General features: G+C 38.6%; 1 protein-coding gene across 6 annotated transcripts in view; it reads left to right on the forward strand.

The window, feature by feature from the left end:
- Positions 1-20,669, forward strand: part of LOC110833858 (5-hydroxytryptamine receptor) — a 501,370-nt gene that overhangs the window by 308,993 nt on the left and 171,708 nt on the right. For 2 of the 6 annotated variants that reach the window (XM_087354865.1, XM_087354857.1), the window contains one exon: positions 2,562-2,621. The exons of the other annotated variants lie outside the window; for them this stretch is intronic. The gene's annotated coding sequence lies outside the window, so the exon portion shown is untranslated. The remainder of the gene's footprint in view (positions 1-2,561; positions 2,622-20,669) is intronic. 6 annotated transcript variants of the gene reach the window in all.

Here is a 20,669-nt window from a genome sequence, read left to right on the forward strand (position 1 = left end):
ATCGCATTTATGTCTTCGCCTTTGTTAAATACGTTCGTTATGTTTTGTCTTTTGTTACCATTTATTTTGTTCTATTCTACGTGGCATACCCAAACCCCCTAGACCAGTGGTATTCAACCTGGGGTACGCGTACCCCCGGGAGTAGGCGAAGACATCTTAGGGGGTAAGTGAAATTTAAAAAAAATATTATTTTATGATAAACACTGAATAATCAGTAATGTAATTTATTTAATTTATTTTAGATGTAGATTATATACTATGTATAACTTGGATTATACACCAATAACTTCGGGGGTAAAAATTTGAAGAGAAAGGTTGAATACCACTGCTCTAGACGACTATGTGTCACGTGGTCTTGAAGAAAGACACTGCATTACGGATTATACCTCTCACGTCGAAGTTTTACCCTGAATTTTCGAATGTTTCTGAAGGAGAAACACTGCAGTTTTTATTCTTGTAGCATAATCTGTTATAAGACTAGTTACAGTGTTTATATTTAAATGGTTTGTCTTTCCAATGTCATATTAATTCGTGGTTCCCTGCTAAAATGGTCACATTGATAGGAAAACTTGAAGAAAAGTTGAATTACACATAATAAACCATTTCCTGAACAACTCTTTTTCTGTAGAGGAACCTGAGTTCATAGTTTTATTCCAAGAATTGCACTGCTACAAAGCCTTACGCTTCTGTATCTCAGGAGAGCTGTAGTAAATTATTTACATATTTCTTGTGCGAATACTAACACGCCACTCTTAATGTGCTTACCGCCAACGAATGCCAACGAAGACACTCTATACTTTGAATGGAGCAGAAATCTTTACATTTTAAAGTTTCGAAATATTAAACCGTAGTATCTAGTTGGAACGGGGAGAAAATTAGTTCGATAAATAAACTCTCTTAAAAGATTGTAGTAAATTTTATGTATTGAGAATATTAGATAAAAATCAGATGTGGCTAAGAAGAATATCACGATGATAGTTGTCTGTGCTGTAGCGATTTATTTATTTTTGAAACAATTCGACCTGCAATTGATACAAATTTTATACATCAGCTCTTTCACACGTGTATTATACTTATATAAGTGCGGGTGTGCAATTTGAAACGCAACCCATAAACAGTCAAATATCAAGGCACGAAAGTGAAACAAGAACGGGTACATTTCCCGTACAACGGACCCTCCCACAATCCCCCATAACTTTAGCCAAGGTCACTCTGGTTGATAGGCCACTGCTGTATGTAAGATGGCGTATTCACGAACAGAATGTACGTACAATTTCTGATATTGCTTCACATCCAGATGACTGTATGTTATTATTAACATTTAATTTTGAGTGTTCTAACACTGAACCACCGAACGAGACAACGGTACACAGACTAGAGACAGAATTTCTGGACACAGGGAATTGTTTGCCATTGACAAAGTGGCTGAAATTTTGGATGTACCGATTTCAAGCAGTGCATCGCCTGCAACTACGGAATACGACTTCGTCTTTTTAGCGCGAGAAAAGTATCATATCCAGTACATAGGTTTCGTTTTAGTGGAACACCTGGAATATCGATGTAAGACTTGAGGTTCTCACAGCGGTGAGTATGAAGATTTCCGTCTTCTGGGTTGTTGCGCTGTGTAGTCTGGTCGATGTTAACCAACGTTTCAGAGGTCATACTGCCTCCGTCATCAGGGCGATGAATATCATATCATAATATTCATCGCACTGATGACGGAGGCAGTATGACCTCTGAAACGTTGGTAAACATCGACCAGACTAAACAGCGCAACAACCCAGAAGGCAGAAATCTTCATACTCTGATGACGGAGGCAGTATGACCTCTGAAACGTTGGTTAACATCTACCAGACTACACAGCGCAACAACCCAGAAGACATAAATCTTCATACTCATCGCCCTGATGACGGAGGCAGTATGACCTCTGAAACGTTGGTTAACATCTACCAGACTACACAGCGCAACAACCTAGAAGACAGAAATCTTCATACTTACCGCCCTGATGATGGAGGCAGTATGACCTCCGAAACGTTGGTAAACATCGACCAGACTACACAGCGCAACAACCCAGAAGACGGAAATCTTCACCTGGAATATCGCCAGAAATAGTTTTACATTAAGTTTATCAATAGTCCGACTAACGTAATGAATTATCCGATTATTAGACTCAACCCTACAGGGTCCCAAACTTTCTAGAAATTTCAAGCTTCCATTACTACTTTCTTTTCTTCCTTCTTTTGTTTCTTGCATTTGCTTTTACGCTTTTCTTTCGTTTTGTTTCATCCTTTCCTTCTTGTGTCCTTTTCTCCTAAGTTTCACAGTCTGCCATTTTTTTCCTCCCTTTCTTTTCCGTGTTTCTCTCGCTCTTTCTTTTCTTTCTTTCTTTCTTCTGTGTTGCATTTTCCGTGAATGTCGATCAGATGGCAACAGAGAATCTTAAAGGGTTACTCCTAACACACATCAAGCAGAATGAGGAACATTACGTTCGACAAACGGACTGTTTTGACGTCCTGTTTGAATTACGTCGCCAAATATTACAGTCATCTGTTGGATTTCAGGTTAGCAGCGCCGCCGTTGGTGTCTCCTAGATTCAGTTCGCGCCACGAAGAGGCCCTGAGGTGAGTAACAGAATTTGATTGCGTAGATCTATTCTTGGGGTGGAATGGGGGGGTTCTTTATCGAATTTCTGGTTTGGTTTTACGCATGAAGAATCTTAACAGTTTGTGTCGGAGGATTATTTCCTGTGACGCTGATAGTCCCATCAGAATGTAGGATGAAGACTGGAGTGTAAAAAGGAAATTTCTACATCCGCTAGTTGGACGTGCTGTGATGTGCCCCATTGTTTTTTGATTGCTGATCTCGATACCGAAACCTTAAATTTGTGCCCGTATACGCCTTCTAGTTAGCATACCTTCATGTACACGTTACAAAGGCAGGAACACGTTTTGTTTACCACTTCGTTTTAGTCACCATATTTTTAATTTATTAAATCGAATAATGACATTAATATAGTAAAATATTAATTCCTAATATCAGCCTTCACTCACATGACTGTAAACCATCCACTGAGTGTTTCGATGGCAGGACAACGTTCTTCAGGATGTTGGGCCTTGTTTTACAGAAAACTGTCTCTTTGCCAGCCTGTACTACAACATTCATAAGTTGCAATGTTGCGTTTTCTAGCCACTTTGTTCCCCCGAAAAACTTATATTTTGACCTACTGAATGTTTATAGCGTTGTTTGATTTAATATACTAATAGAGCCATTTGCAAAAAAATGTCCGTTTAAAATCGACAAGGAAAGAAAATTTTCTTAAAGCCTGCAATAAGAATCATAATACCAACAACGTTTATCCTCTTTAATTAAGGCTGATGATGATCTTACCAAAAGCGTTTCGGTCCTATCGGGCCATCTTCAGTAGTGACTTTACGATACTTGGTTTCAATGCAAAATTTATTTGTCCTGTATTCTTTATCATGCCTTTCAGCACGAAATAATAATAAACATGTACTATGTCGTTATTTAGACGTTTCGTACATCTACATTTAACTGTTTATAATAGCTACTCCTTGGTAGCAGAACTTATAAATCAGATGATGTGTTACCTGCTCTAATTTGTCAGACTGTCTTTCAACAGTTCTGGAAGGTACTTAATATTTCGTCGCTGAAAGACACAAAAGGAAACAGGAAGATATGACGATGTTCAACACACTTTTTTTTTTCAAAAGCAGCCAAATACGAACTCTTACTTGTAAATTGCGAAATCACAAATTTAAGTAGCTGACCGACGTTGATCGGTGGATCATCTGTTGAGAAACACCCGAGTTATTTAATGTGGCAGTTTATTTCACTTTAGTACACAGGAAGTTGAATCAGTACTTGATTTACAGTTGTGTAGGTAAATAACTTTATTTATACAGAGGAATGCATTGTCAGTCCCCGAGGCTAGCAACGGGCTTGGCATACAAACATACGACATGCGTATGACGTCGACACAGTTGAGTGTTTGATCGCTGATACCGACTTGCAGTTGAAACCGATTTGTTACTTATGATTAATCTCAAATAACGGCAAATTCGTGACCTTATTACAAAACACACAGACCTCGTCAGCGCTTCAACATATTTAACCCTTTGAAGCCGAAGATCGTCTTCATAATATTTACGAATCCAGACCGTACCGCGAAGAAAACACTACACCTCACCATTACGAAAAACAACTGGTTAACCCTTTGAAGCCGAAGCTCGTCTTCATAATATTTACGAATCCAGACCGTACCGCGAAGAAAACACTTCACTTAACCATTAGAAGTCGAATCAGGCGATACCATAATAGATTTAACAAAAGAACATTCCGGTCAAAGCCTTAACATTCTAAAAAGGAAAAGTATTTCGTCACAGTGTGAATTTGCAACAGAAATATGGATATCGCCATAGGGCCACATTAGCTTCCGCGTTACCAGAAGTGGTAATTCAGCTTTGAATTGGAATCTGAATTGTAGTCTTATACCGAGTATTTCTACGTTTAAAAAGTTGAGAAACGTGATTTGTGAGGGCTTTAAAAAAATTTCTTCTCTTCAAATTTTTAAGATACGTGAGTATTTGTTTTTTCATCTGCGCCATGGTGTGTTCTGTACCAACACCTACTTGCAACAGACCTAAAATTGAAAGCATTTATTTCATTTGCAATCATAAGAATTTAAAGACTGGTTTTAGTTAACTTGAAGTAACTCCTTGAGGCGCAGATCGCGTTGATAAGACGTTAGACGCTCTGTAGAAGCCCGGAACTGGGTCCCAACTTCAGCTAGTTGAATCCAATTAAATCTGTAAGGTTACCTGTGATGTGTTGTTCTCTTTTCAAAGCCTCCGTCTTCCATAAGAAGATTTTGAAACTAAAGTGCTACACGCATTTCTTACGTAATTTGTTTATGCTACACGTTCCGCCCATCTCATCTTATTATATATATTATTATTTAGTGTTCTGTCTGACGACAGGTCCATATGAACAGGATCCTTCCATCCTTTTCTCGGACTGGGACCTGTTCATATACGTTCTTGGCAGATGATCCAGAAGTGGTTTGCCATTGCCTTCTTCTGTGTGTGAATGGATTTAATTGCCGTATATTCCCAGGATATGAAATTATTCATAATTTAACCCGTTGCTTCTTTCTATTTCCCAGTATTCACCTCAGAATTCTGCTTCCAGTTACTCTCAGTCTGTCGTCTTCCCTTAGATTTAGTACGGACAAAATTTCATAACCATCTAAAACAAAAGGTAAAATTAATTTTCTGAAGATAAATCTTTAGAATTTTTCATAGACGGCCGGAGGATAAAAATATTATCATTTGGATATTAAGGGATATTTCATAAATTCAATGTTTCCTTAACGTCTTCTTGAATGTAGTTTTGGTTTAGTCGTCTTCTTCAGTTAATTGCAATTTGGCAAACTTTAAGCACACATTTCTCATGTTCCCCTTGTCATTTACTATAACTTACTGCCTTCTAATAGTCCATACTGTCTATTTTCCTTCATGATCTATTGCGTCATATCATCAGAGGAAGGCTCTGAAAAATTCTCTTCGAATCATATCAATTCCAATCCTTAAAATAACGCAGTTTAGTTTTAAAACAATAAATTCTACTATCTTTGCATACTAGTGGCTCTATAAATTCTTTATTACTTTAAAATAATTATCATCTGAGCTGTGTGCGCTATGTAACCTACTTTAAGCTCGCCGAAGATTAATAGGTGCTTACTGTCTCCACCGTCAGGGCGATGAGTGTTGAGTGCTGGTGATGGAGGCAGCAGGTATTTTTAAAATTTCGGTAAATTATATAAGGCTTCACGGCGATACTTCCCAGAAGACAGCCTTGTCAGTAGTAATCGCCTTGAGAACCTGCCGTTTCATCTTCATTACTTATTACAACAGCACTTTGAAGTGTAGGACTGGCGGAATTTTATGCCCAAGACCGTCGTCAGTCATGTGACTCGTTCGTATTGAATTGCAGTCCTCCTATGTAATCATACGTCATCGTTGATAATGTTGACGGGTTGATAAGGAATTATAATAAACTGGTGTGGTTTGGACAGGTAGTGGGGGAGGGGGTGTTGCATCAACGCCCCCCATTTGGATTGACTGAGAGATAATGGGATTTTACGGTCAGGATGATCCACAGGGCTCATCGGTACATGCTCCACGTGCTGACAAGTTCCTGATTGTACCGCGTGTTTCGAAATACAAGCAACTCTCGGTTTACGAACATTCGCTCTAACGAATGTCAGAATTCATTCAAAATTTCTTAAAGTCGCCAATAGGTAGAGTTTCAGATTCCAAACGCATAGTGAACATAAATGTAAAATTTAAATAAATAAACTTTAAAAATGTATTTATTACCATAATTATCAGAAAATTATTATATGATAATTATACTGAACTGTTCTTGGTTAATAAAATTAATCTTTTATTTTATTTTACGTTACGTATCGTATACGATAAACCATAACGCATACATACATTATAATAAAACTTACTGTAAAGACCATTCGATGTTTAGTACATGATTTTAATGCTTTAAAATGGCTGCTACCGTGTACGGTTTATTATTTTTATTATTATTAGTGTTCTGTCTGACGACAGGTCCGTTTACTTGGCAGATGATTCAGAAGTGGTTTGCCATTGCCTTCTTCTGTGTGTGATGATGAATGTGAAGTAATTGTTGGGATGCCACGGAGAAACCGGGGAAGCCCCGGAGGAAAACTCTGTGATACCTGGACCACGGCCTTGCCCAACACAAGTTATAAATTTGGGCACCACCGGGAATCGAACCCAGGACCCCAGGATTACAAGGCCAGCGTTCTAACTGCTAGACGTATGATACGTACCGTGTACGGTACGTATCATAAAAGCTCAGGAATATAAGATACACATAACGAACAACGTCTTGGAGCGGAACTTGTTCGTAAACCGAGAGTTGCCTGTAGTTAGTTTCAAACTGAGAGGAGCCCAGACGCCATGGTGTTCTTTAACAGAGCGAGTTTGTCTGTGGATGTTACTTGTTTTTCACTCCTGATTCTTGTTTTGAAATTCCTAAGTTGTAGCCTAGCGCAGCTGGACTCGATATTTGCTGAAGAGTTTTTATTTTCTTGAGTTATCTACGTTTTGTTGTCTTATTGTTTTTGTTGTGTCTTATGTCTTTTTGTCTTACTGTTTTGTTGTGTCTCATTGTTCTGTTGTTTCTTACTTATTGTTTTTGTTTTTGTTGTCTTATGTTTTTTGTGTTATTGTTTTGTTCTGTTTCATTGTTCTGTTGTTATTGTTTTTGTTGTCTTATGTTTTTTTGTGTCTTATTGTTTTGTTCTGTCTCATTGTTCTGTTGTTTCTTATTGTTTTTGTTGTCTTATGTTTTGTTGTGTCTTATTGTAGGACCACTGCCACCGGGTAAAAACCCATTTGCAGTCATATAAATAATAATAAATAATAATAATAAAAAAAATATATATATATTGAGACAGTTGACCCACCTTGGGGACGGGCCATGAACACTTCCTTTCCGGTTCATCGTTGTCACTTATCCTGTAATCTTAACGCTTTATCAAATCGGTGTTGCGTGTGAAATTTCTCGAGATGAAGGATCTTTAGAAAACCGATCGTCTAGAACGAACTGTGGGGAAATTATGGCGTTGGTCTTTAGGTGTATATAGTCCACACTGCGTTACAGCCCACAAGACATCCATCCACACCTTCGCCGCCGTGAGAAACTTACGTGGAGTCTAATTGTTATAACCGGTGGACATCCATCTTGAACGTAACTGTGAATCGAAGAGAAAGGTACTATAGCCTATTTTGGTATAAATCTGTTTATTTTGTCTCTAGATATTGAATTCGTTAACGCTGTCTTTAAAAAAAATCATAATTATTTATTTCAGGTTGTTTGTTTCATTAACACGCGTACTTAAAGCTTTCTGAACAGAGAAACTGACAGGAATTTGAGGGTAATAGGCTCATCTTCGCAACTTCTTTGTCACACGCAGGCTGCTACATCGTAATTGCTAGGCGAATTGCATCCTGTTGTCATTTCTTGCTTAAAATTAAGGAAAACCGTTTCACTTCATGGTCTAAGAGAAATGCAACGGCAACTCTGTGGTATTATTTTTAGGTCGCTGTCGAGATTTGCCCAGCATGATACCCTCCGAGTCCACTAATAGCCACTGTGCGCGTATGGCATGAGACGAGACACGCAATGGCTTGTGTAGTTTCAATCAAAAACCCCGAGAGTAGCGGCCACTTTGATGACCCAGTTCTGGGTACGAGGATTATTTTAAAATTGCGACCATCACGAATCAGTCTTTCTGCTTGTTCCGATTGCAAAAATCAAAACTTTTCATTCACCTTAAACTCGACTATTCTCTCACTAGTAGGTTTACTATAAACGAATGATTAATTACGTAAAAAGTAAAAAACTTTAAAAAAATATATTTATGTTCTTTATGTGGTGACTGCGGTTTGAGTGGAAAGTACGAGATGGAAGATGGGTGTCTTCTGGGTAATAGCGCCGTGTAGTATGGAAGAAGAAAACCAATGTTTTATACGTCCCTGCTGCCTCCATCATCAGGGCGAAAAAATATTTTATTAAAGCAGCCAGATGATGGAGGCAGAAGGGACCTCTGAATCGTCGTTAAAGTTCTAGCAAACTACACGGCGCTACTACACAGAAGACAGCCATATTCACCAGGTAGTTAACTAATTAGACAACTAATTTGCTTGCCGTGAAACCCTGAAATCCTATTTAGTACTTTGATCGATTACAATTTGCTTATTTTTATATATATATATATATATATATATATATATATTTAAAAAGATGACAGGTCGGTAAGAGTGATGAGTAAGTTTTGTATTGTGTAGAAAAGTTCGCTGAGGTTTCTACATCACCTGCCGTCTTATCTTGGCCCGCATGGAACGTACGATTGACAACGCTCGTGTAATGTGTCGAATGAAATGTACTATAGTTTCTGCTTTTCTAGGGGCATTCAGAATGCAAAGAACGCCTATATAATGCCTGTATTCCGCCGCGGATTACACCTTTCCAATTTTTGTCGCTGTTAAAATGGATCGTAATAGATTCGGTGTGATGCTGTGGCCTGGATCGAATTGGCTCAGGATAGGATTTAATAATGTCTGGGTTTAGCGAACGGGGTAATTAATCTTCGCGTAGTGTAAAAGACCAGGGATTTCTTAAACCCGCAGAATAACTACAAACGTTCAATGGAAATCTCCGCATTAATGAGTAGAATAATTTGTCGGAGGAATTAATTTGTCCTGTCGAGGTCAATTCCTTTACGTCTCTCTTCCAACCCGTTTTCTCATAGACGAACCTGAGGTGAAGAGAGAAACAATGAACGGGAAAATGTGGATATTGGGCTTCTGGGTAGCAACGCCGTGTGGATTTGTAGATAGATCTTAACGTTTCGGAGGAACATACTGCTACCTTCTTCAGTGCGTGTACAGTTGTCAAGCACGGAATTTCTCTGTATAAAAGTCCCGGGGAGGGGCGTTGAATTTGTAATGTCCTTGACTCGTGAGACTCTGTGTTTGTGGTTCTGACCTAGACCCCACGCCCGAGATACGCTGAGCGCACTGACACAGTCAAGTGCTTCAAAAATTCTGTGTGATGGAGGTACGGACGTCAGACCTGCTGGGAAATGAAATTTAGATGACGGATGTGACCCCCACACCATCCACCTCTCAAAACTACAAGATGTTATTCGTGTAACAGTGACATATATCTCTGTTTTAAGAGCCGTCGAACTCTGAGAGGTCAGTGAATCGAACATATTTATCTTGCGTCTGATTTTTTCCCCAAGATTTTATGGTGATTTCTTCTGATACAAGGCCTCAAAACAGTTTATGTGCTTGAATGTGATCCTATTTAATGACGCTTTGACAAGTGTAAGAGGAATGGAATTACCAGGCAAGTTGTGATGTCACGTGAGGTGAAACGTCGTGTTCGTTGTAGTCTGTTCCTTGGGTAGGCTGCGATGGGTTGAGCATGTAGTTCGAATAGAGGAACCAGGGAACACTGAAACTTTTTTATTTTTATTCAGTGTTCTGTCTTACGACAGGTCCATTGCTCTGCCCAAAAAGAGCTCTCCAGTTGTCCCTATTCTCGGCTTCTCGCTTTAATTCCTGGAACGTCATCTTCTTTCCTTGTTTAAGGTCGTCGGTTAGCTGTATCCGTCTTCTTCCCAGTCCTCGCTTTCCTTCAACCTGGCCTTCGATGATATCACTCAGTAATCCATTCCTTCTCATAATATGTCCCAGCCAGTTAGCTTTCCTTCGTGTCTTTGCTCGTTGACTCTCCTCAATACTTCTTCGTTGGTCACTCGATCCGTCCACCTGATCTTCTCTATTCTCCTCCAACACCACATTTCAAAACTCTCCAGGTATTTCTGTTCCTTCTTCCTGAGTGTCCAAGTCTCTGCTCCATACGTAACACTTCACTAGTCTCTTCTTCATCTCCAAGCCAAACTTGCTAGTCAGAAGTTGGGCTTGGAGATGACATTATAGTAGTAAAATGTTTGGGGAAACATAGGCGATGACTTTCAGTGACAGCTTCTGACTTATAATTCTGGTTAAACAGCAAAATATGCGAGTAAAATTAAATGTAGAAATTCAGCCATATTTTAACATGATGAACTATAGTATGATGATTTACAGTTTGTGTGAAAAACAAGTTGCTGTTACGAAATTTTAAGGTTGTTTTTAATGTCACGTAAATACTAAAACATTGACTTTATTTTCGCAAAACGTGCTACCACAGGATATTTACGAATGTTAACACACGTCGTTATGAAACATAAAGGGTACCGAAACGTTTCCGTTTAATATATTGAAATATTTAAAATACTTGTTTATCTCAGTGGCTAAATGTGGTTTTCTACTGCTTGTTAGGCAAGAGGGGGTGATTTCTATTGAAGAGTGCCCGTCTCTCCACATGCCGCCACTCCCATCGCCATGAAATGCCACCTGAACTGGGGCATTCCTTTGAACTAAGAGTCTAACAAGGCTGCATCTGAAAGAATCTACTCCTTTCCTCGAAGTTAATGACATCACAAACTTTGAATTACGGTCACCGGTGTATATATACTATATATAGCTTGTTTATTTAAACATAATATAAGAATAAGCCAAAATAATTTCAACATATTTAAGCTGATATCATATTTGAGTTAATATTTTAAGTAGGGCTCCTCCCCAAGTGGACTAATTGTCGAACCGACTGTGGTAACTTTAAGATGGCTTTGAAGGAACTTAGTGTGAAAATTGATGGCGGATTGAAGTAGTTCAGGTTTGCCTTGAACGGCGAAATTTCGTACCGACGTTGTTGAAACTTTAGTTTGTGCTGAAAGGGGGTTAGTTAACAGCACTTACTGCAATTGACTTAAAATTGCGTGTTGATTATATAGGCCATGGAAGTAAACAGTCTTCTCCCACAATGAGGTATAAAACATTTGTGAAACAATGCCTCACAACACAGGAGACAACAAAATATAAATTTTCACTACCAACAAAGCCTCTTCGCATTTCAATATTCACAGCCCTTTTAGTATGACTTCGATATTTTATTTTAAATTTCGTTTCAATTTTGATTATACTTATCTTTACATTTCTATGAAGGAGGAGAGAATGTAAAGGCTTCCTAAATCAAAATCGAGATGTTTGTACTCGTAAGAAATTATAAATGAAATCCAACGTGTCATATTTGAGACCACGCTGGGAAGTTTCTGGAACTCTTGAAGATAATTGAGCAGGACAACCAAATCCGTGCTTCTAATGAATGTCTATCCTAATTACATTGCACAATGCTTGATTTTCTGTAATATTTAACATTTTAATGCAGAATCATATTTATATGAACCGATAAAAAGTGAAAATCTTCTTGTATTATTTTCAATCATTTGAGGCCCGTAAATAATATTTAAAATTTCAGTCCGTACCGGAATTAAAATGCAAAACTTCGCCATGATAAAGGTCAACTACTTGATGTTGTTTAAAGTCTTAATCAGTGAATAACCCTTAGAATAAAACGAAACCCATAAGTACAAAGGTACCTATTTAATATTACCAGTTAACTAACTAACTAACTAACCAACCAACCAGATGGCTTACCGAACCCGAAGGTTCATCACCGAATTAACCAAAGCCCTCCACCGGACCCTGTCCTGGGCCAACAAAATCCACTCTCCTTCAACTCCTATCTCCCATAGATCCTGCCTGAGATTATCCTCCCATCTACGTCTAGGTCTCCCCAGAGTTTTCTTCCCCTCAGGCTTCCCAAATAGTGGACCCAACCAACCAGATGGCTTACCGAACCTGAAGGTTCATCACCGAATTAACCAAAGTCCTCCACCGGACCCTGTCCTGGGCCAACAAAATCCAGTCTCCTTCAACTCCTATCTCCTATAGATCCCGCCTGACATTATCCTCCCATCTACGTCTAGGTCTCCCCAGCGGTCTCTTCCCTTCAGGTTTCCCAACCAGTACCCGGTGCAGTTAACTTAAAATTAAATTGAAAAACAGATGTTTATTCATTTAAATCTCGCAAAGACGGCCTTAACGTCCATATTTCCTCCATTTCGAAGGGTGCTGACTGTGAATTTATATTGGAGAATCTCTTAATAAAACCTGAATTCGTAATATACTTATTGAATTAAATTAAGTGTGAAAACGAAATTTTATGATCAGGTAGGAAGGAAAACGAAGTGCCTCATTTCAAGGTAGAGGAACTGAGGAAAGCCACGAAGAATTAGTGTTTGAAACTGGTACTGTCATTCGGATAAGTGACAAACACAAGTAAGAGACGCTGTTGTCATGAACGAACTTAGTAGGACTTGGTAACGTAAAAGGTGGTGAATGTGTAGGATTTGGAAGGAAAAGCTGTCATGATCTGTACAAAATGAATGTAAGTTGTGATTGTGTAGATTTATGTACATTCAAGGTCCTCGTGTTTAATTTACCTGTTCTGTTATTCGTAATATGCTCATCCCTCACCTAGGGAGCCATGAAATTGTACGCCCTCACTTCCTCTGTCTTTCGTGTTGTTGCAGTTAAAGAATTTGCTAATTAAACTTAATTACCGTATCGAGGTAAAATAAAATGAATGGTCTTAGCAAAACGTAGCTTAATGTTAAATGTCCCATCAAGACAGTATTACAAACTGTTTTATGACACTGCTCGTACCGGGAATACGTACTTCATTTCTTCAGTGAAATAACAACGACTCGACGACTATACTGATAAAGATACGAAGAACAGTGTTCGGTAGAATGTGATCATCGTCAGAGTAAGTAATTAATTAACTGGCTGCAGAGGATAGAGTTTCTCTTTAGGTACGCTGATATTTGCCCAGATGTTTCCTGCATTTCGTGAGGTACATAGGTTTATTACCTTGCCCACAAGACCTCGCCACTGGTCCGTATCCAAAGAAAGATGAATTCAGCCCACTTTCCAATATACCAGTCTGTCAGATCTACCTTAATGTTTTCTTTTCGTCTGTGCGCATGTATTGAAAGTGGTATTATTCAAGCAGGTTTTCCAGTCAAAAATCTGCGCATTTAAATTGTTTCGTATTTTCCTGAAGTCAAAGTAACCTACAGAATATGTGTCATTAAATATTAATCCCGAATCTAAACCAGACCCATACAGTAACCGATTCAGTATCACTTAACTAACGCCCTGGTAGCAGGACCAGCAGGTCCAACACCAACAACATCAAAGCCCGCCACCAGACACGATCCTGAGCCAACTCCATCCATTTACCATTCTCACAACTCACCTCCCTAAGATTCTTCTTGATGTTATCCTCCCATCTCCTTCTTGGTCTGTCCAGTGGTCGTTTTCCAGAAGGATTTCCCGCTGAAAACTCTGTTTACACCCCTTGCCCGCCATTCGTGCGACATGTCCAGCCCATCGGAGCCTCCTAGATGACCTGTACAATTCACAAAGGTTTTCGTTATGTAATATTCTAAATTCCCCACTTACTTCATCCCTCCTAAGTCCAAATATCTTCCTGAGCATCTTGTTTTCAAATACTTGCAATGAACGTTCTGCCTTCAAGGTAAGAGACCATGTTTTACGACCATGCAAGACAACAGGCAAAATTATTGTTTTATATATCCTGGCCTTCGGTGTTTTGGATAGCAAACGAGATGATAACAGTTTTTGAATTGCTTAAAAACAAACTTTTCCGAATGTATTCTACTCTTAATTTTATCATGGACCTCATTTCTATTTGTTACCGTTGTTCCAAAATACTTAAAATTTTTAAAAATTTTCAAATAATGTGTTGCTTAAGTTGATCCTTTATTAAGCCCATGTAATTTACTTTTGTCTACATTTACTTCTAGGCCTATTTCGTTGCTAGTCTGTAGGAGAGTTTCTGCATTCTTGTTTCTGGTACCCACACCATCCACCAGCAAATTGACATCATCAGCATAGGCAAGTACCTCATGGAGACCATTCAATTCGATCTCTTCCTAATGACATGTTTTAGAACAAAATTAAAAAGCATTGCGGATAAAGCATCCCTCTCTTTTAGGTCACTGTGCACTGGGAAAGGATTCGACAGAAGGTTACCTGTTCGAACACTTTCCATTCACATCTTAATTAACCTAACAAGTTTCTTTGGTACTCCAAACTCAATCAAAATGCCATAGAGTACGTCTCTTCTAACTGAGTCATGTGCGTTCCTAAAATCCACAAACAATTGGGTACTTATCCGGATTCGGTGTCAATGGGATAATATAAATGTTATTCTATACTCAAACCGCCGTCATGTGTTCTGTGACTCAAAGGAAATAGTCCGTAGTTCCAAATAACGAAGTGTCAAGTTTTAACGAATTCCCATTTCAAGAGATTCTGTCAGCATTTCTTCAAATTGTAAATGGAAATTATTTTTATTAAAATCTCCAGAATTTTCTTTACGATCGCTACAAAATCCTATCACTGGACTCTTTCCTGAAATATTTAAACTGATTTCGCGTCTAAATATATTTATGTCAACAGAATTTTAATGTTAGTTCACTCAACTATATCCGAGTCTCTAAGTACTTTTTCGATTAAAAGAATTTGTGTGACTGTACTTAACTGGTCCTCCTTAATCGCTGTAGCATTTTCATCTAAAGCTTTTCATTGTATAACTTTACCTATTTGTTTGTTACTGTGTTGATCGTAGCTTGTTAACTTGTACGTGTTAACCTTAACGTAAATCCGCCGATAACTGCGCATGACCAAACAAACTCTTCGCTGTGTTCGGTTACTGCGTGCACAGAGCGACCCAATTAGAAGACATCTCTATTCATGTCAGTCTGATGCATCTCCGTACCCACTCGATTACTGTCGCAATTAGTATAGGTTTAAATTAAAGGCTGGAGCAATTTACAATTGCAATTAATGGCATAGTTACATTAAATTCAGGCCTATCCAGAACGTGTTTCATAAATGTTCCCCAGATATATCGATAAAATTTGTTGTCCAAATTTTTTGTTTTGCAGTATTTCAGCTACAAATATTTATGTATCGTGAAGTGAAATAAAAATGAGTTTATGCTTTTATGGAATTCTGGTTCTCAATACGAGGTGCGATCGGAAAGTTTAAAGACTGTGTCAATAGAGGGCGAACCGGATGTAGTACGAGCTTCTGCCGCTAGGGGGTGCGGCCTACATTCATAGTGAATCAGTGTGCCAGCCGGCATCATCGAATTAGCATTTGTTTCTTAGTTACGGGCGTTTTGGTAGTTCATTACACCGACCATCCTGCGATTTCGGAATGGCGTGTGCATCAAATTTTGCCAAAGACTCGCCAAAACGGCTACGGAAACCTATGAAATGCTAAAGCAAGCATTTGGGGAGTCCGCAATGGGTCGTGCACAAACTTTTGTGTGGCATTCACGTTTTAAAAATGGCCGAACCTCTGTCGATGATGACGAGCGTTCTGGACGACCATCTTCGAGCACAACGCCCGAAAATGTTACGAAGATTCGGCAGGCCATTCACGAAGATCGACGTCGTACCATCAACGACTTGTGCGACATTGTTGGGATAGGCTATGGGACCTGTCAGCTGATTCTAAAGGAAGAACTCCACATACGACGCATCGCAGCCAAGTTTGTGCCAAGGCTCCTGTCTGAGGACCAGAAGCAGAATCGACTTCTCGTTTGTCAGGAGCTCAAAGATCTTGCAAGAACCGACACCAACTTCCTTTCTAAGCTCCGTGTGACTTCTTCCTCTTCCCAAATATGAAAATTCAGCTAAAGGGAAGGAGATTTGAGACGATAGAAGAGATTCAGGCAGAATCGCAGATGGTGCTTGACAGGCTAACAAAGAAGGCTTGGCAGCGGCGCTGGGATCGTTGTGTTCACTCCCAGGGGAACTACTTCGAGGGTGATGGATGAATTTAATATCTGAGATAAGTGTTCGGGTTTTTATACGCGCAGTCTTGAAACTTTCCGATCGCACCTCGTATTTAGTTGAAGACTGAGAATTTCTAGATTAGTTGAGCGACTGTCAGTTTTCAAATAGTGCTTTCCTCCCTGGAGGTCCACGTATTTTCACAAACATCGTATTGTTATTTTAGGCCTACTTTCCTTTCAGATTTCATTTTCATGCGGCGCAATGTTTCCCTAGGTTGGGGATCAGCCTTCAGATTCGCAAAAAAAGTAATTTCAGAAGATAAAGTGTTTTCGGCTTTAAATTTCTCTAATATCTTGGATGTTCCCTAACTGAATTTTCTATCTATTTGTACACAAAGGCAAAGTAGAGGAACAATTTGAATGTTTTAGTGCTCGAAATACATCGTTTATCAGGCCATTAGGTTTATCCGTGACGTCAGACTTTTCATGTATGACCACCGTCTTTCTTTTTATTTAACTTTCATCTCTGATTAGAGTGGCCGTTGATTACGACTGATTTTCATAAGGTTAGCACGAGGTTAAAAAATGTTTGGTTTGACGTAATGTACCACGTATTTTGCAGCCATTACTCACAGCCTCTCTGTCTTGTATAACACGGTTTGTACTGAAATATGCATCTGTTGTTTATTCTCCGTTACATCGAAAGGTTCGTCCAACCTCGAAAGAGTTCAAACAAAATTTGCAACTTATGCCAAAACACGTGGGAATGCGTGATGAATTAATAATAATGAAGGTATTTTAGCCAGGCCGAATCTCTTAGCGGTTTATTCCACGCTTCGGCGACATCTTGAAGTCCTTTTAATTGTTAATTTATTAACAACAGGTTTGATTGTTCTTCCATATTCGATTATATTAGTGTAAGCTTTCTACTACGATAATTACTGACTACTGTATGTTTAATTAACAATTTTAAATTCAGACTCTAACCTTCATTTGTTTCTGTTTCTTTAATACGAAAGTGACGTTTCATAATATAGAAACTTTCTTTTAACTTTTGTATATCCGTACTCAGTAGGTTTTATACTGGATATTTTGACAACTTTTTAATATTATCCTTGTGTTTTTTATCTCTCGGTGATTTTATTATATTAATTCTTTATCATGTGTTGTTTCAATGCTTGACTGCAATTGGCCTGTTTAGTTCCTATTCAGCACGGAAGTAATTAGATTTAATTGTTATTGAGATCGTTTTATCATTATTAGTATTAAAATATATAATAAAATACAGGTCAATACACAAAACTATATTTGGGTGTTAACATTTAAAATTTAAATGTTAAAATTTAAAATTTTAAATTAGCGCTATTCATCACTGTAAGGATGTTTTAAAATTTAAATGTTAAAATTTTAAATTTTAAATTAGCGCTATTCATCACTATAAGGATGTTTATTATATATTTTAATTCAAAACACAAACATGACGCATGTAAACCCTAAACATTATTAGTATGTTTCTTATTAGATGTATGATATGTGTTCAGTTTTGTTTGTGCTAATATGTATACAATATATATATTTGCCTGCACAGAACATTAAAAAAAAAATTTTCCCCATGGTAACATCGATCTAGTACGAATGTTGGTATAAAAGTAAAATTGTAATTATGTTCCGCACAAAGCACCATCACGTGGAAGTATTCCGAGAATTGAAAGGTCTGGGTACCACTGGTATAAATAAGTGGATATGCGAAAACATTTTGTATGACCTATGTATAAATAAGCCGTCGGAATCCTAATTATCTCTTTGCAATGTCATTCTGTGTTGGATACAAGGACAACATTATGTTACAGGCAATATAAAATTGCATTTCATTTACAATTAAAATCAGTTGTACAAATGGACTGTGACGCCAAATTTTGTAGAAATACTTGGATCTATTAATTGCTAGTCTAGAAGGAACAATAACACAGTAGAATTTAAGGTTATTACGACGATGAGATTAAAGATGGCTGTCTTCTAGGTTGTAGCGCCGTGTAGTCTGGTAGAATTTTATCGATGTTTCAGAGGTTTTCCTGCTTCCATCATCAGTGCCCTTATAAACTACCAGACTACACGGCGCTACAACCCAGGAGGCATCCATCTTTGAATAAGGCTGTACTTTATAATACAGTGATCTGTTTAGGCTCATAATTTCCCCTAGTATAAATTTACAAAACGCTACAATTTTTTTGAAATGTAATCTTCGTATTTTCCTTCTTCGTCATATATATGTATATAAAATATTTCATACCGATAGTACTTAATTTGTGAATTATTTATTAATTTGTCTAGACAAATTTTTACGTGACTGGTTTGAATGGTTCATTCTTCAGTCGCGGGTTTTGCCGGAACTTTTTTATCTACATTCTACAAATAGTAGTGAACACCTTAATAGACGAATAGACACTGATTTTTTTTATCCAATAACTATTCGGGTACAGGATCTCAGGACCTTATATCACGTGGCGTCACTGGTGTTTATATTTTGAAAGTTCATCCCCAACAAGCCGGAGTTTGCTGACGATAGGAAATTGAAAAGTGGCATCTAGGAGCATGGTGTTCATACCTATTTGGTGAATATTCACGATTGTGTTCCTCATAAGGTACTGGCAGTGTAAATCCGTATGTCAACAAATATTTCCTTATAAAAACAGCGTATGTCGTCCCTTATACCACTGATGCTCTCTAGTAAGTGGGTGTAGTATGCGCGCAGGCCGACAGGCATATGTTAGCGTAGTTCCATCCATCACCGCCTTTCCTGGGCTTGAGCGTGACAAGGTCTCCTCTGCTGTATGTGTGATGGATGTCGGTGATTGGCCTGGACAACTCTAAAAATCTCATCACCGTATATTGGCTAATCAAAGCGTGTTATGATGAATGCGGTACAGGTTCTTCTCTAAAATAACGCCATTTTGTGGTTCCTGTAAACAGAGGGTGAATGGGGGTTTCATAATTTGTGAGAGTGTGTTGAAAAAAAAATTCTTGTGTTTACATAAATGCATAATTGAGTCACTTGTTTCTCGTCAAATGCAATGGCTACACGCTGTATTCCTACATCACGAAAATATCCCCGGAACTTTGATAAAACGAACTGTTATAAACACTACAGAATACAACAACGCAGTTCTTTTTCTGAGGGCGGAGTTAGGGAAGGTTAGGTTACGTTGGACGAAACTTTTGTACAGCCATACCTCGGAGATATTGCGGTTTAGGTTCCAGACCACCGCAATAAAGCGAGACACGAATTTTTTGGTTTTTCAGTGCATATAAAAGTTATGTTTACACTATACTATAGTCTATTAAATGTGCAATAGCATTATTTATTTATTTATTTAGTGTTCTGTCTGACGACAGGTCCATATGAACAGGATCCTTCCATCCTTTTCTCGGACTGGGACCTGTTCATATACGTTCTTGGCAGATGATCCAGAAGTAGTTTGCCATTGCCTTCTTCTGTGCGTGAATGGAGTAATTGTTGGGATGCCACGGAGAAACCGGGGAAGCCCCCGGAGGAAAACTCCGTGTTGCCTAGACCACGGCCTTGCCCAACACAAGTTATAAATTCGGGCACCGCCGGGAATCGAACCCGAGACCCCAGGATTACAAGTCCAGCGTTCTAACCGCTAGACCACCGTGGCATTATGTCTAAAAAAACATTACGAGAATTACCGAAATGTGACACAGAGACACGAAGTGATCACATTATGTTGGAAAAATGGCGCCGATAGACTTGCTCGACGCAGGGTTGCCACAAACCTTCAATTCGTAAAAAAAAACGCAATATCTGCGAAGCGCAATATAACGAGGTATGCCAATATTCGGGAGTTTTACGAATAATTTTCGAGCTATCTGAACTTGCAGGATTTGAAGCCCTCGCTATACTGAGTACAAAGATTGCTGTCTTATGGTCTCTAGCGACGAGAAACTTACGTGTGGACGATCTGTCTGCATTTCTACGCCCTTGTTGCGTTATATCGTCATGGATTCAGTTCGGCTGATCAAAATGTGACCTTTGACCTATCAATGGCTGGAGAAATTTCCGGTTTGGTTAACATATTAGGCTTGTGTTCAGAAGGCTCCTGGTTCGACTAAAGCCGTGCCCACTAATTTAAAACGGCCAACCCCCTAGTGTAATGAATGGTACACTATCTTAGTATTTAAAAAGTCCGTGGTTCGACCCAAACCTTTGTAAGTAATATAAAACTGATCCGAAGGTA

This window comes from Zootermopsis nevadensis, unplaced genomic scaffold, assembly GCF_977971745.1.
Source record: "Zootermopsis nevadensis isolate Lab colony 2312 unplaced genomic scaffold, Znev_1.0 Znev_ptg000002l, whole genome shotgun sequence".
NCBI classification, from domain to species: domain Eukaryota; kingdom Metazoa; phylum Arthropoda; class Insecta; order Blattodea; family Termopsidae; genus Zootermopsis; species Zootermopsis nevadensis.